The sequence below is a fragment of the Cuculus canorus genome, chromosome 1 (assembly GCF_017976375.1).
Source record: "Cuculus canorus isolate bCucCan1 chromosome 1, bCucCan1.pri, whole genome shotgun sequence".
Lineage (NCBI taxonomy): Eukaryota > Metazoa > Chordata > Aves > Cuculiformes > Cuculidae > Cuculus > Cuculus canorus.
The window spans coordinates 190,739,054-190,752,937 of record NC_071401.1 but is presented as its reverse complement, the minus strand read 5'-3'; positions in this window follow the sequence as shown (position 1 = coordinate 190,752,937).

Here is a 13,884-nt window from a genome sequence, read left to right as displayed (position 1 = left end):
CCAAATGCTAAAAATCTTACATATGCTGCACAACATCCCTTGTGAGAGAGAAAGATTCAGTAAACTTCCCTTCTCTCTCTGAAGTCAGATTTACTGAGAAGACCCTCTAATGACCATCTTTGAGGATACTGTTTTACCATTGTTTCTCCTAGACTTCCTCTAGGCCACAGTGTCTCCGAGCAACCTGTTCCAGTGTTTGCCTATTGTTACTGTGCAGACTTGTTCCTAATATTGAACTGGAATTTCCCTTGCTGCAACTTGTGTCTGCTGTCCCCTCATGCACCTCCATGAAGAATCTGTCCCTGATGGTCTTCTTCATATCCTTACAGAAGGTAGCTATAGGTAGCAATCAGATCCCCTCTTCACCTTCTTTTCTTCAGACTGAACAAATCTAGTTCCTGCAGTCCTTGTACATTGTACGCCATTCTCTTGACCTTCTTGATAGCTGCCTGTTCAACTCACACCAGCATGTCAATAAGTTTCTTGTACTGAGGAACCCAAATCTAGACACAGGGCTCTAGAATTGATCTAATAAGTGTTTAGTAGAGGGAAATAAATGTTGGTCACATTGCATGCTAATACAGCCTACTATGTAGATGCTCATCTTCACTGTAACAACATACTGATGACTCACATCTGAATTCTTGTCCACTAGATAATTTTCTAGAAAGCCCTTACCTAGCCAGTTAGTTGTCAGAAAATACCATTACATAAAGTTGTTCCATCCCAGATGTAGGACTCAGCATTCACCTTGTTGAACATCATGGGGCTTTTGTCCACTCATTTCACCACCTGTCAAGGTACCTTTGAACAGTGGCCCTGCCTTTCAGTCTATTAAGACTCTCCCACACCTCCTTAGTCTGGTGTCATTCACAAACTTAATTCCAGAAGGATTCACTCCAGTATTTCTGCGTGTTGGAGCATGTGATTTCCTAGGTCCTCCTTTTTGCCTTTCTGGGAGATATGTGTGATGTTCATCTCTTGCCAGTCATTGTGAGCTGCTCCCGATTGACATAACTTTTTGAAGATGAGGAAGAACAATCTCAAAATTATATCAGCCATTTTCCTGTGGATTCTCATATGTGTTGTTTCTGGTCCCATGGCTGTTTTAATGCACCAGTTTTGGTTAAGTGCTCTCTAAGGCTGTCTTTTGCTAGTGTGGGTCGTGCATCCCTCACACTGACTCTGACAGTTCACTTATGGTACTGAGATGCCTGAGGCCAGGCCTCAATTGCTAAAAAAAAGAGACAAAGAAAATTGTTTGACAGGCGCTCTGTCACTTGGTTCACTCTCTCACATTTTCCTTAGACTTCCTTTTGATGACATGGTGCTTTTAGAAGTCTTTTATTTCTTTAGTTTTGCCTCCTTCCCTACACAAATGGGTTCTTCCCAAGAAGCATATCCATACTTCCTTCTACATACTTCATTTTTTGACCTTTAGCTCTATCATATATTCCCCATTCATCAGTACTGGCCTTCTACCATAGCTGCTTGACCTCCTGCACATCAAAATGGATGATTCTGTATTTTAAGGAGACTTTCCTGAATATGAACAAGTTCTCCTGTGCTCCTTTTTTCTTCAGGTGAGTTTCCAATGAGGTTCTGCTTTGCCCTAGCCTTCCTGGCCTACATTTCCCAAAGGAAAAAGCTGAGAAAACTGTATATTCCAAGAGACCATCACATAGGACTTTCTGCATACCATTCAAAGGGACTAACAGCTCTCCATTCAAGACACATACCGTAGCCAAATACAACTTCATATTTCATTTCTATACCAGTGAGTATAAGATGAAAATATGCTATGCAATAATAAGCCATAGTATACTGTTGTATATGCACAATGTTGTGACATTTGTAAAAATTTCCACTCTTCAGAACATTGTTTATTGTGCGCTATGCATAGAAGAATGTCCCACCAGTTCAATCAGAGTGATGGCTTAGAAGGCATGCAAGATGATTCAATAATATTAGGTAGCCACAATAAATAGGACTATGACTATCTTTACAATAAGTATTAGGTCCTTTTTTTCTCCTCCCTTTATTCTCCACAGAACACTCAGTCAGGCTTATGTTTGTCTTCTGCATCAAAAAAGCTGACCCAAAAAATGAAGAACAGGGATATAATTAGAGATCTAGCATCTAAGACTTCACCACTGGTATTTTATGCATAGACAGGAGACAAAACCTTCTTTACACCAATATCCCTCATTTATTCTCCTTGCCAGCCATGTACTATAAGCTGCCAATTTCATCTCAGAAAGAGCACTGGAAAATACTTCCTTCTCCAATAGACCTACTATTGATGATTACCTGTAATACTATCTTTTATTTCCCCAGAAGCAGAGAGGATAACAGTTGCTCTTAACAACTATTGCAGAACTAGTAGAAATGTTTATACTCCTGGAATTAAGATTTTCTTGTTTCCCATTTTTTTAATGAGAATTATTTTTAAGTAAGGCACATATTTCCTGTACCACCTCAGATAGGATCAGTATGATTTGAATAAGAGCAAAACTGCAGCACAGATTTTAGAAATGTTTGCATAAGTCATAAATGTGCTGCAGCACAGGAGAGGGGAAAAAATAAATTAGTACTGTAATATTGAGAATGCAGTTCACTGAGAATAGTTTCAGTGCTTAAATACATTGCTGTCTCAATATTAATTAAATTATGATTACACTAATCTATTCCCCATAGGTCTTTACTGGGTGTCCATAGACTTTTAAGGGCCAATTTAAATGTTTGTTTAAAGCACAACATTAGAGTTTAAAAGTTTATGTGCAAGATTTCTCTTTCTCATGCAGCAAAGAACAGATAATTGTTGATAAAATTTTGACGGGACAAGAGTTAATGAATTTTGTATGAGTTTTTAATTCAAAGTATATTAATGTGTCACTGTGGAAGTGCTCTTTAAATATTAAAATACTGAAACAATATTCAAAAGCGTATGGTACATGTAAAAATAATTTTGTCATCCAAAGTTAACGAGGAGGTTGTTTGCTATGGCACTCTAAGGTAATATGTACTGTACTTTTCAGCCCTACAAAAGATTTAGGCCCAATTCTCTATCATAGGAGAAAATTGCCACTAAAAGGCACCTGAAAAACATGGCTGTGAAGGGAAAGCCACAAGGAACACTAGCAAGGAGAACTAAACAGAAATGTGTTATTACTGAACCTATATTGCAGGACTTAAATCTTTTCCTTTTTGTCATGACATCCAGTTATTCAGCTGACATTCAAACTAGAAAACCAGCAAGCACATGGGAGAATTAGGGGAATGGTCTTTTGACTGATTAATAGGAAATGCCAAATCATTAGTGAGGAATTCGTAAAGTTACAATTCATCAAAGGTAATAAATATTCTCGTAATTTTAGTAAGAAAGGAACAGAAGATAAGATTATTGACCTCTGTTCTCACGAGCGTCATGATCGTTTGATAACTTGTGTTGACATCGCCTTCAAACTGCTTAAGTGCTTGTGCATTGAGCTCTAAAGAATATTCCTCATCAGAAACAGCTTGCAAATTGAGTAAACTTGTAAATTGAGTAAACTTGTAAATTGAGTATATAGGATTAAAAACAGTTGGCATGTACTTCTGCATGCCTATTTATAGATCTAAGACCACTATTGAAGAGATTTTTAGAGATAGAGATAGAGATAGAGATAGATAGAGATAGAGATAGATAGAGATAGAGATAGATGAACAGAAGAGGACAAAGCTGCAAAGTCAATAAGTGGGCTATGAAACTATGAATACGTTTGAGCACATTCCACTCTCATGATTTTTACCAGGAAAAAGCTAAAGGAGTTATATCCTGTCCCACAGTGTTTTCGGGAGTTTGGAGAGGTTCTATCTGAGCAGAAAATATATTCCAGGCATACAGCCAAGAGAGAGAATGGCTAAAGAGACAACCAAGGGGAAAGTGAAAAGAAGAGGCTCTATCAGAGTGCAAAGTCCAAGAGAGTGGAATTTAATTAGTAGCAAGCTATTATGTAAACATTTAGTGAAACTGGTGAATATTCAAAATTAAGTTTCTCATCAAAAAGTGAATAGGAAGTAGTGGTTAGGCTACCAGCAGCTGCTGAACGGGCAGCTAGAGATAAGAAAAAAACATATAGATAGAGAAGATAAGTATTAAAGTGGAAGTTAAAACCCAATAATCAGTATGGGAACTATAATGGGTTTCTTAATATTGTTTTACTGCCTTTCTGCTGGGAGCTGTTTTTCTTGGTGGAAAGAGATAGTGAAAGTGAAAGTGAAAGAGATAGCAATTTCCAAAATGTTCTTTATTATAGAAAAAAACTAAAATGTGTGCTGAACAAACATTAAAAAACTTGTGATCAGATGCCTAAAAACATAAGTCTATTCCAATTTAGTAACTCTGATAAAGAGTTGGAAAAAAAGTAGGTATTTAACTGCTTTGAATAACTGGAGCGTTTGTATAAATGTAACATTTTTAAAGACATTTGGCTTTCGAGCACTTGGGGCACAGATTCACTGGAGCCTCCTACACATGACGGCCTATTATTTTATTGTTATAGTAAACAGGTCTTCCAAATACTTATGTTTATGTTGTAAACCCAGTCAACATGGGTTTACAAAAGGCAGATCTTGCCAAACTAACCTGATCACCTTCTATGACAAAATCACTCAACTACTGGATGGGGGAAAGGCTGTGGATGTAGTCTTCTTGGACTTTGGTAAAGCCTTTGACACAGTTTCTCACAGCATTCTGCTTCAGAAACTGTCAGCCTCTGGCCTGGATGGGCCCACACTCTCCTGGGTTGAAAACTGGTTGGATGGCCGGGCCCAGAGAGTGGTGGTCAATGGAGTTAACTCCAGCTGGAGGCCAGTCACAAGTGGAGTTCCTCAGGGCTCAGTACTGGGTCCAGCTCTGTTCAATGTCTTTATCAATGACCTGGATGAAGGCATTGAGTGCACCCTCAGCAAGTTTGCAGATGACACTAAGCTGGGAGGAAGTGTCGACCTGCTGGAGGGTAGGGAGGCTCTGCAAAGGGATCTGAACAGGCTGGACTGCTGGGCCGAGACCAATGGGATGAGGTTTAACAAGACCAAATGCCGGGTCCTGCACTTGGGGCACAACAACCCTATGCAGCGCTACAGACTGGGGGAAGAATGGCTGGAGAGCTGCACAGAAGAGAAGGACCTGGGGGTGCTGGTTGACAGCCGACTGAACATGAGCCAGCAGTGTGCCCAGGTGGCCAAGAAGGCCAATGGCATCTTGGCTTGTATCAGAAATGGGGTCACCAGCAGGTCCAGGGAGGTTATTCTCCCTCTGTACTCAGCACTGGTGAGACCGCACCTCGAATACTGTGTTCAGTTCTGGGCCCCTCACCACAAGAAGGATGTTGAGGCTCTGGAGCGTGTCCAGAGAAGAGCAACAAAGCTGGTGAGGGGGCTGGAGAACAAGTCTTATGAGGAGCGGCTGAGAGAGCTGGGGTTGTTTAGCCTTGAGAAGAGGAGGCTGAGGGGAGACCTTATTACTCTCTACAACTACCTGAAAGGAGGTTGTGGAGAGGAGGGAGCTGGCCTCTTCTCCCAAGTGACAGGGGACAGGACTAGAGGGAATGGCCTGAAGCTCCGTCAGGGGAGGTTCAGGTTGGATATCAGAAAAAAATTCTTCACAGTAAGAGTCATTGGGTACTGGAACAGGCTGCCCAGGGAGGTGGTCGAGTCGCCTTCCCTGGAGGTGTTTAAGGAACGGGTGGATGAAGTACTTAGGGACATGGTTTAGGGAGTGTTAGGAACGGTTGGACTCGATGATCCAATGGGTCCTTTCCAACCTTGTGATTCTGTGATTCTGTGATTCTGTGATTCTGTCTCGTTATGAAACTGCAGTTCAACCTTACATTTTCTAAAATATACATTGTATGAATTAACAAGAGAAACAATGAATGTGCAGTGCCGGTCACAGAAGAAATATTTGATCTTGCAGTACATTGATTTATTCGTGTGGGAGAATTGGAAAAATCTCCCTGCCTTCTTTCGCATTCTCTCTTCTGTGATTCTACATGTTTCATAATTTCCTAGCAAGAGAATGCATTATCCATCTCCTATTTATATTTCTTCTGACTTGTATCATAATTTTCTAAATATATCATGTCATGCTATTTATCTTCGTATGCAGATGCAGGATATATGTCTACTATGCTGACTCCAGGATTCTTGTAAATAAATTTTTCAAGATTGCACACTGCAAGGCCGGGGTTAACTGAAATACCAAACATTTTTCAATTACTCTATGCAGAGCAAAGCAGAGTAATTTCATTTCCAGAATTAAAGGAGTAGATTATTGCTCCTCCACAGATGGCCTTCCATAAATCTAGAAGGAAAGAAAATCTATCCAAACAGTCAGGATTTTAACAGACAATGAAAAGTGATCTAAAAATATTGCAGTTGTTATATGTCTAACGTAGCCTCAGTTTGCTAGGCAAAGGTTCCTCACAAAGCATGAAGAAATAAAATAACATAAAAAAGTTCTTCATGTTGAAGTCAACATTCCTAAATAATGATGCGATTCCACAGTTTCCAAGAAATACATATATAATACGTGTCTGTCACCTAAATACATGTATTTAGGTCACACAGTCTCACAGTCACACAGTCTCAGAACAGTTGATGTTGGCAAGGACCTCTGGAAGCCATTTCATTGTATCTCCACACCCAAACTGGTGCCCAGCAGAGGAGGCTGCACAGCACTCTGGGAGTCAGATTTTGAGTATCTCCAAAAAAGGAGACTCTAAAACCTCTCCAGGCAACCTGTTCCAACATTTGAAAAACATGTCTCACAGCGAAATAGTATTTTTTTGTGTTCAGATAGAATTTCCTGTGTTTAAGTTTGTGTTTGTTTTTGGTTTTTTGTGTGTTTGTTTCCTCTTGTCCTATCATTGGAAACCACTGAGAAGACTCCTACTTGGATCCCATCAAGCATTTATACTTATTGTCAAGACCCTTTGAACTTTTTGTTCTCTGCGCTGAACGGTCCAAAGTCACACAACCTCTCTTTGTACAGCAGCTACTCCAGTCCATCATCACCATGGTAGCCCTTGGCTGGGCTTCATCCAGCACATTTGTGTCTTCTCATGTACTGAGGAAACCAGCCCTGGACACAGCACCCCAGAGGTGTCAACAGTGATGAGCAGAGGTGAAGGATTGTCGCTGTTGACCCAATGGCAACACTCTGCCTGTTTCTTCCCAGAAGACTGGTGGCCACCTTTGCCACAAAGGCACATTGCTGGCACATGTTCAACTTGGTTTCAGGACCCCGAGGTTCCTCTCTGCCAAGCTACCTTCTAGTCAGTCTCTCTCCCAGCCTGCATAGATTCATAGGGTTACTCCTCCCCAGGTGCAAAACTGTACATTTCCCTTTGTTGAACTTCAGGAAATCATTTTCTGTTAAACCCTCAAGCCTGTCCAGATCCCTCTAAATATCACCAAGGTCTTCTAACAAATAAACCACACCCTGAACTCCACATTTTGTACCACCTGTGAACTTGGTGAGAGTGCATTTTATAAAATCATCCATCTCCTTAATGATATTAAAGAATACTAACCCTGGCCTTAACCCCTGGGGTACACTATGGGTGACTGGCCTGCAGCTACACTTTATGTTGATCATAATTCTTTGACCCTGGCAGTTCAGCCAGTTTTCAATCCACATCACTGTCCACTTATTCAGTCTATACACAAATACTTCCTGTATTTTTTTATAATTTGTAAGAGGAACAAAAGGAACAGAACTGCTAAAGGATTTATGCATCTTTAGATTTGTACCTTATTTCAAAATGCACATTTAAAAAACATTAATCCACTGCCTAATGTGTTTCCTATTTCCTAGCCCACCCCTTCTCTTGTAATATCTGAAGTAAAATGATGTTTTCAGCCGCTCTACTTTTTTTTACATCCAGATTTGCAACCAGTTTTCCTCACCTCATGTGGGGAATATAACACTCGGGTTTACAGCTTCTTAATTCTTTGCTCTGTAATTACTCAATAAGGCAGTTATTTTGACAGTTTAAATCAAGATAGATAAAGGTTGTTTGTGAATACCTTGTGAATTACATATGCTAAAATGTGTATTATGAGGAAGTGTTATAATTTAGATTACCTTGGTTTCAACAGTGTAATTTAGCAATTTCTGTTATAAAGTTACTAGGCATTTAGTACCCTGAATAAATAATACAGCATCCTTCCTTTAAAATGCACTCATCTGCCTAAAACAAGCGTTCCACTGCCAGGAAGAACAAGTACACTATTTGCTCCCTTCCTTAGATAATCAAAGATCTTTCTATCAGAAAGAAAATTATTGGTATGACCACTCAACTCAATAAAACCAAAATCATACCCTAGCCAAGATCCTTTCATTATTTACACTTGTCATCACAGCCTACACAATTTTTTGCTCTTTCCTATTCTCTTTATTCTTTGGCAATTATTCATATCCTACTCACTACATTGACATATAGATATATCAGAGTTTTCACATAATCAACATCCGTAACAGGTGGTTCTTCATGTGCTTATGAGTAAAATGTGAAATACAAATGGCAGGAGCAGTTACCAGATGGAATTCTTTGATTTTTTTTAATTTGTTTTTCTGGCTAATTAAGAAAATTTAACTGGCCCAAGGATGAAGTAAATATTTTTTATCTGCCAGCTACCAAAGAAAAGAGTGGTAAATTACCACTCAACTTGCAGGTTTGGATAGGTTTTCAACACATATGTTAGCATATTGTAAGATAATTGCCAGGCAACAAGTTTGAATGCCTTTTCAAATCACTGGGATTTCTTATAATATTGCAAAGCTGGCAAGTGTCACACAACAAGTGTATAGTACTGAAACCATAAGAAAATACTGCATAAGCTTTATGCAGGAATCGGTTACCACAAACATCATTAATATATATGCTGCAACTACTTGGTGACATTACTTCTAACAATTGGGTAAGGAAAGAAATCTAAAAAGTATACAGAATAGGAATGGATTTTAATTTCAGGGCCAATTAACTAATGAGAAAAAAAAAGAACTTCAGCTATGCAGGGGGTTATATTTACTAAGATAAGGGCACATTCAAAAAGGCCAAGAGACCACCAAGCATCCTTGCAGAAAACTTATTTATCTTTTAAATTTACATTTGGGACCAATATTGTAGAATTATATGTAAAGAAGAAGCAGTGACAGGAACTGCTTGAGATAGTTGAGATCAACTGTTCAAAATGTCAGTGTATCCTTAGGACCATGGAAGACAGACTTTTTTGAAAGCTGCTGTTTTCAAGCTTATGGTTAAGTAGAAAGAATATGTAGAGGTAAAATGATCAACAAGTTTTTAAGGTCCCTTCCAACCCTTACTATACTATGATAATAAATTCTTGTCAGAAAGAACCAAGAAAAGTAATATATTCTAGGTCAATGAAATAAGGAAGTAGTAGCAATAGCATTGAGTTTGTTTCTTTGATTTTAATTTTATATATGCTCTCATTTCTGTTAAATTATTGATGTCTAATTGAAAAAAAACCCAGAAACCTGGAAGGACACAAAGGTTTTGAAAGGTTTCTACAAATATGTTTTGTGGATGATATTCTTTCCTGTTTGAAAATGCCGACCAAATGAAGTTTTTTATACTAGTAGGCATTTAGTGGAAGGCAGCATCACATATTTTTAGTAGGACCTATGTGAGAATTTTTCTTGGACTTGGTTTGGAACAGGAATATTAGTGCCTTATGATTACTTATTTATTTTTAATTTTACTGAGATATTCCAAATATGCCACTGTGTTTACAGTATTTTTAAATTATATTTGAAATATAATTTCAGCATGAGTCAAGTTTGTATGTGTGTATGTTTTTCTTTCCTTGCAAAGTCTGTTCCCAAGACATAGATAATAAATAGATCATTTCCTTTCATAATTTGAAGCAAAATAAATGAGATGTTAGTTAATCTATAATATTTTGTCTTCAATTAATCATGATCAGTATAAGATAATAATCTCATTATTTATTTTGATATCTCCACAAGAAAAAAGAATTTAGAAGACATCAATGTGTTAAACAAAATGTTATTTGCAGGCTAAGACATCTTGAATAATAATTTAAACAAGAACTTATCTATCAGTGCAGTCTTGCTGAGTCTCATATAGTTATGAACCTGACGACATTTTAACCCTTTTGTAGAGCAGACTAAAAATGTAGAAGTGGAACTTGGTTTATCTTTATCTTCTCAGTGGTAATTTTGTGGGAAAAACAAAGACAGTTTTCACCAAGGTCCTGATATCAGTTCCATCAGGAACAACAGCAAATTTCTCTTAAGGTGTATAAGATACAGATATTAAAGACATGAAATTATACTGCTAATTTGACCCTCTTTCCAATGAGGTCAATCAGGATTGTATATGGGTCTAGTAAAGAATTAGGTCCACATGGAGTGCTTTGGAAAACCACACCATTTCTCCATCACTGATCTAGTTAACTGTGCCCTAAGGTGTAATGAAAAAATGTAAAATTCAAGATTTACCTAAATTCTGCCTAAGCTGCATTACTGTTTTATTTTCTAGTTATATGAGAAGACTGTTTACCATCTGAAAGAGAGGGTGAAACATTGATCACTGGACTAGTGAAGAGGAAAGAATAACATTGTGCAGACTAAAGTGCAGATAGAAACTGTGAGATTCTTTCAAGCCTGCATGGGCTGTGAGAGATAAAGCTTTGAAAGAAATTAGAACATTTATTTGTTATGACTCTTGGATACACTCTCATGTCTTAGCAGAGGTCTCATTGCCTACAATATGCATAAGTCGAAGTTATACCTATCCTTCACCCGAAGGTCGGTCAAGACACTTAATTTTACTTATGTAACAGGTATTTTACTTGTGTAATAGTGTTTTACTTATGTAACAGATTAATATAAGAAATGTGTAATATAAATAGTTTAGAATGGTTATCACTTTGTTTATAAATTTTAGGTGAAAGTCATGACTTTACTTGCAATAGATGTGTTTTTAAGCCGTACAGAGTATGTTACATATAGTATGTGTGCTTGATTTATTGTCATTTTGTTCCTCACGTGGAACTCAAAGTTGTGTGGAGTCACTACAAAATATTACTGCTTTGACTAGAATAGTGAAAATATCTTGCTGAAAATCTGGTAAGGAATTGCTACATGTTGAGTCAAAGTAGTAAGGATCTGAGCAAAGTGAAAGTAATGTCTTACTTCTCCAGAAGTCTGTTCTTTCAATTGGTCATGGACTTCTACAATAGTGACAACGTTAAGATTTTTCTCCGACTAATATCAAACAGATTAAAGAAAACCAAAATCAACCAAACAAACCTTAAATAATTTGTTTTCTTCTCACACCTACACAGATGTAGGTGCCTACTGCACTGTATATTTTACATCTCTTCAGTGGCTATAAATATATACTTTGCCCTTCAGAACATCTTTTGTTTATCAGAAACCAAAGATGAGCAGAGAAAGCAAAGAACTTAGAAAGGTTGCAAATCTCTTACTGAACTTTGTTGCTCCTAATTCTTTTTTTTTTTTTAGGTCATATCTCAGCTGATATGAGCACACTGGCAACAAACTATTTTTCACCTGAAATCAAATTCTTGTTTCAAACTCTGTGCAGGGCTGTTAGAATTCTTGTTCTTTGCTCTTATTAAAAGATTCAAATAATTAATAAATCAGTAAATACATAAAAGTGTCTACACTTCAATTTGCACTACAATACACTAAAAAAACCTCAACACTTTATAGTATTTAGCCAGAATTTTCAAAATTTCTGACTAGAGTTTTCAGTCATCAACTCTAAGAAACTATTTGAAATAATGCTTCCTTGTTAACTTTTATAAGTGTTTTATGTCAGACTCAAATGATCAGAGCTATTAGTCCCTTGAATTTATATTATCGTGTGCAGTGAAGTTGACATGTTGAAAAAGTGGAAACACATATTGTATATAATGAGAATTTTCTCAAGGATATGTATGTTAATAAAAAAACACTTGGCTTTATTTTGTAACATTTTTCAGCAAATTTTGAAAGGTGCATGAAAAGCCTCCTCCACAGGCACTTTATAGGAGAAAGAAAGCATTCAAGAGCAGATGAATTTTGAGACTTCTGTATCTAAAACGACAAAGACACTGATTGTATATAATATTTTTAGTTCCAAATATAGAGAATGCCATGGCAACGTTATCTACTTGTATAGAAAAAAAAACGCATATAGCATTTAATTGTGCAGTTACGAAAGGTAAGTCAACATCCTTTTTATAAAACTGTTATAAAGTATGCAGCAAGCTTTTTTTAGTACTGGGAGAGAAAAATGCCTAACCCCCCCAAATCCCTGTAAACTGATGATAGAAAAAAGATTCAGTACAGAATTCCTGATAGTGCAATACCACTATACCATACTACCATTTTCTACATGATTCTGAAGAACATAAGCAGTAAAGAACTGAAACTTATACATTTCAGCTGTATTCCTGTTTAATTATACAGAGAGGAGAAAGCACCATGCAGGGGTTATGTGTCTTGTCCTAGCATTCTATTCAAAATAAAGGTAAAGCATCCAGGAAGTGGAATCAGGAGAGTCTTGCAAAACAAACTGCTAGTCCTGCTAACCTTGCATTTTCATTTATGTTGTCTCTAAACCTAGAAATCTCACTGACTGCACAGTGAAAAACTTGCAGTATGACAGACACATCAAAAACCTGTAGGAATTGTCTTTAAACTTCAGACATAAACATTAGTGTAAATTCTTGCCAAAGAGAGGTTTTTGCTGACCCTTGTGCCTTGGCACTCTGATACATATCTAAAAAAGTCAGTATAGAAGTCCGCTTCTCTTCTCCAAAGCACAGGGAATTCAGGTAATTGTCAATCCTACTGCTACTGCTTCAGTCCTTCAGCTACTACTTAATTTTGAAGTTTACAGGACCGGTCATTACAAAGTCTAAGTCATTCTATTGAACGTAGATCTGTGTACTTGGCCACCCAGAGAGAAGTTATTCATGGGTGTAATCAGAGCTTTAAGCAACATCCATACTACTTTCATACTACATGTCCCTGCCCATGGCAGGGGGCTTGAAACTAGATGACCTTTAAGGTCCCTTCCAACATAAACTATTCTATGATTCTATGACCCTATGATTCTACTGTTGGAACAGAGCCAGGAAGGAAGTCTAAGGCCATTCACGTGCTCCCTGGCAAAGTTTAGTCTCATGCTGCCTAGAAGAGATATCTCCAGAAACATTTTGCATGCCAACTCACACCAGAGACCTTTTCCAGTAAATATTATGGACAAGATTGAATCACAGTTTTTTTCCCAACCATTTTATGCAATCCTCCAAGTGGTTATAGATCCAAATAATTATTGCCTTCTCTAACATCCATAATGACACTCCCTGGGGTGTGCACTTTATGTCCACCTGCCATGCTAATGTTACTCACAGCCCTCAAAGTATTTAAAATATGAAACATACAAAATAGTTATTACATCACAGATCTCTAGAGACATGTACTGAGAGCAAATCTACCTTCACAGTGCATTCTGATGTACATTCAGAGAACAGAATGTTTTGCTGGGTGTTACTATGGATGCAATGAAAGGTGCGTAGGAAACCTCTGAATTAAAAAGGGAAGCATCTAGTAAATTAGAATAATCTCAAACATTGCCTTTGACTGCTAACCTCTACCCATTTTTGTTTGAGGTACTTAGACCCTGTGCTTCTGTGGAGATGAAAACCACAGTGACAGAGAGAGAACAATGCAATACATATCTACAGGGCCTTGTGGAAAAGGAAAACTCACTCACCAGGCCCACAGGCAGGCTACCAGGTTGCTACACCCTTTCCTCCCAAATTCACTAATGC